Here is a 4,460-nt window from a genome sequence, read left to right as displayed (position 1 = left end):
CAAAATACATAATTAAACCAAATGGAGGACAAAATTACATAATTCTACCAAATTTAAAAACGTTATCTGAATCACCCAAAATAATCTTCTTATGCAATTCGAATGAATCCCATTCGAATTAGGAAAAACAACAGTAATTCTAGTTATACTAATTCGAATTATGCATACATGTGGTCTTAGACTCTTAGGTAATTCGAATCAGAGCTTGATTTGAATTATACATGCATGAGTGTTAAGGTAGTTCGAATCAGATTGATTCAAATTATACATGCGTATAGTGTTAGGATAGTTCGAATCAGAGTGACATAATTTAAAAATTAAAAAATATATATTTTATTCCATGCATTAAAAATAAAGCTAACAAAATATTTAATTACGAGACTTTTTCAAAATATTTATGAGCTATAAATTCGAATTTCATACCATACTCTTCCTCCATTCTTGATGGCTCATGAATATTAAAAAAATCTCGTAATTAAAAATTTTGTTATCTTTTTTCTTAATGTATGGAATAAAATATATATTTTTAATTTTTAATAAATCATTAATTTTTTAATAAATTTATTTAAATTATGTCATAAAAATTTTTTTATTTCATGTAAAATAATTTTAAAAAAATGGCTTAAAAGATGTTAGGAGTATTATAAAAATTTGTAATGTCCCAATAACATAGGTAAAATACATGATAAGAATATATTTTTTAATTTTTAAATTATTATTGACTATGTAGAGTATTTTATTTAAAATTTGAGTACATCATGTATTTACCTAAATCACTAGAACATTACAAATTTTTATAATCTCCTAACATCTTTTAAGCCATTTTTTAAAAATTATTTTGTAAAGAATAAAATATTTTTTTGTGACATAATTTAGATAAATTTATTAAAAATTTAATAATTTAAAAATTAAAAAATATATATTTTATTCCGTGCATTAAAAAAAGCTAACAAAAATATTTAATTATGAGACTTTTTTAAAATATTTATGAGCTATCAAGAATAAGTGGAAGAGTATTGTATGAAATTCGAATTGATAACTCATAAATATTTTGAAAAAGTCTCGTAATTAAATATTTTGTTAACTTTATTTTTAATGCATGGAATAACATATATATTTTTTATTTTAAAGAATTAATTTTTTAATAAATTTATTTAAATTATATCACTTTGATTCGAACTCTCGTAACACTATATGCATGTATAATTCGAATCAATCTAATTCGAACTACCTTAACACTCATACATGTATAATTCGATTGGGTCAAATTCGAATTATAAATATCACTACTAATTTGAATTGATCTAATTCAAATTACGGTTGATTTTCTTAATTCGAATGGAACTCATTCGAGTTACATAAAAAATAGTTTTTGGTGATTCAGGTAACATTTTTAAATTTGGTACAATCATATAATTTTGCCTTCAATTTGATTTACTTGTGTTTTTTGTCCTATATATATAATGATTAAATTTATCAGTTACAAAAAAATTATGATATAATATTATTGTGTAATTTAATAATAATAATAATTATAATTATTATCTTATTTTACTTTTTTTTTTTGGACAGAAGACTATTTTTCAGATAAGTGTAATCTATTCTTTTGAAGTAACTTTTGGTTTTTAAAAGCATCATTTGATTCTAAATTAAGGGTATCAAAATTTTTCGAAACATGAGAATTTCTGTGAGGACTGTTCCGAATAGGATTCGAAGGCAAAGAATTTATCCTATAGAGATAAAAAGGGGGATTAAAATTCTCTCGAAATAGACACAGAAATTCGAGCGGAAATCCCGCCCCGTCCCGATAATTTCTTAAATTTATTTCTAATATAGGAACTTTTAGTAATTTCACCTATTGAAAATCCTAACTCTACCTTAGTGAATGTCTTCCATTCTCTCCTACTACTCTACTTAGCACCGTTTCAAAGCCGCAACTCCCTAAAAAAATTCAAAACTCCCAATTCTCCCTAAAAAAATTCAAAACTCCCAATTCTCTATAACTGTGTCCATAGTCACAACCATATCAATATACCCCTTGTCAGTTGTTACTGACCACTTTTTTTGCTCAGTACTTATCCCTTATAGACTATAATTTATTATTTTTTTTATTTATAATCTTAGATAAGATATACTTGTAATAATGTTTTATAATTTTTTTTAATTTTTTACTATAATTTTTATATAAATATTTAAAATAGAGAGATAGGAAATAAAACCCCACAAATAACACGAAAAATGAAGATGAAAACAATTATCTCTATGGCAAAAGTCAGAACGGGAATGGAGATCAATTCTTGCGCGGGGACGGAGCAGGACCATTGAAATCCCTAATATAAATACCAAAAGCGTAATTTTTGATACCGCTCCCACTAAAGCCAAAATAAAAAAGCATAGCCTTTGTTAAAAACATCTATTTTTTTTTTTGTTAGCTACACTTTGTAAGAGTAAATGAATTCACATTTTATTTCACAATACACACAAAAAAACTATATTTAACAGCGTAAATTAAACACATAGCATAGGTTGATCAACATATATACATTATTTTTGGTCAAATTTTAAATTCTAATAATAAAAAACAATAAAATATTAGACTAAAATATCAACTAATATTTATAAAAGTGGTGATCCGTAACATTTGTCATCACTACTTTCAATTTCTTAATCGATGCTCTTACTAATGTTTTTCTTTCGGGGGTGAGCGGGGATCAAGAAGCAGCAACGCTTGCCGATACTCATTTTCCCCACCACCGTAGGGATCTCCCCTTCGTCTTGGATCCAGAACGCTTGAATTTCAGCAGTGGAAAACAAAACCCCTTCTTCTTTGACCTTAAACTCCGCTTTCTTCTGCTGGTACTTTTCATTGAGAAGCTTCGGCCCAATTTCTTCATCAGAGACGAAAATCCAGAGCGTCTTCTTCTTCCTCCTGTGGTGAGCATCGCTTCTGACTGTTTCTATTGTACACGATTCGTGATCCTAAATCCGAAATTCTCTAGAAGCGTCACTGATCTTAATAATCGTAGGTACTAAATTCACTTAAACTTTGTTAATCAGTACGTTGCTTGACTTAGCTTGCTTCATGGTCCATGAACTTAAATGGGTGTGGGGAGTGGGGACATATCTTGGATGTTTTCTTTTTGTTTGATAGTATTAGTATGTAGAGTGTTGACATTTGTCCCTGGAATTTTCCTTTTCAATTTCTGAATGTGTTGTGCTGTACGAGTTACAAGCTCACACGAAACAGAAATGATTTTATTCAGACACGTAGTCTTTATCTACAATTCTACACCGTAACGCTTACCACTTCGTGACTTTAATATTGTGGTTCAACGTATTGGTCTAATCTTGGACGGTGATTAATCATATAGTACTGGATAATATTGGGTCCCACAGTTGAACTGAAACCAATCTACCTTAAAATAATAAATGAAAATAATAATAAAAGTTAAAATTTAAAAGTAGAAGAAATTATAAACACTATAAATTATTCATTAGTTAATAAATCAATTATTATGTATTTATATATATATTTAGGCCAATTTTATGGTGTTTATGAGTTGGTATCTAAATTTTGTCTAACTTATTTTTTGTAGCAAGTTTTTATTTTTCAAAAATTATTTATTATTATATTTTTTAAATTAAATATTATTTTTTAACCTTTTTTAGTAAAGAAAAAATATAGGGGGCAGCAACTTTGTTAAATTCTAGCTAACATGTAACCAGTAAAAAAAGTGAACCATTGGATGAAATCTCACATCAATCTTACACCATTAAAATTATCATTAATGGCTATTTGATGGCTACAAATCATAAAAATTACTAGTCCTAATATTACTCTTTAGTAAATAAACACCACCTTTTAGACACCATAGCATTCACCATATATTTATATGTATTGTTTGACATAATTTTTTAAATAAATTAAACTAGACAACTACTAAAATAAACAAACTTTTCTCAAAGACAAAATCAAATTTTTTATAGCATAATAATTGTATATTTTATGAACACAATATTGATCGTTATTGCATTTTTTTATATTTTGATTTTTGTCTCAATTATATTATTTATAAAATTTGATTATATTATTTACAAAGCTTAACTATAAATAAATATGTAAACATTCCATACTTTTATGTATATTTCTATAAGAATAATTTATGGTAGTTAAATTTTTATATTTATGATTTATGTAGTATGGGTATAAAAATAATAATTAAAAGGATTATCTTCTGGGAACCCAGCTAAATCTCAAATGCGGAAGGAAACCCTACACAAGAGATGCACTCATCAGAATTTTAATAAATTATTTATATAAATTAGTAAATTTAATTTTAAACTTAAATAATATATTACTATAATTTAATCCTTTAAACTATTTAAATATCTAATTGAACAACCTATTGATTTAAAAGAAATCAAGTGAATTGATAAAAAATGATCAAATTAGTTTTTCT

The sequence above is a fragment of the Arachis duranensis genome, chromosome 6 (assembly GCF_000817695.3).
Source record: "Arachis duranensis cultivar V14167 chromosome 6, aradu.V14167.gnm2.J7QH, whole genome shotgun sequence".
NCBI classification, from domain to species: domain Eukaryota; kingdom Viridiplantae; phylum Streptophyta; class Magnoliopsida; order Fabales; family Fabaceae; genus Arachis; species Arachis duranensis.
This window is presented reverse-complemented; position numbering follows the sequence as displayed.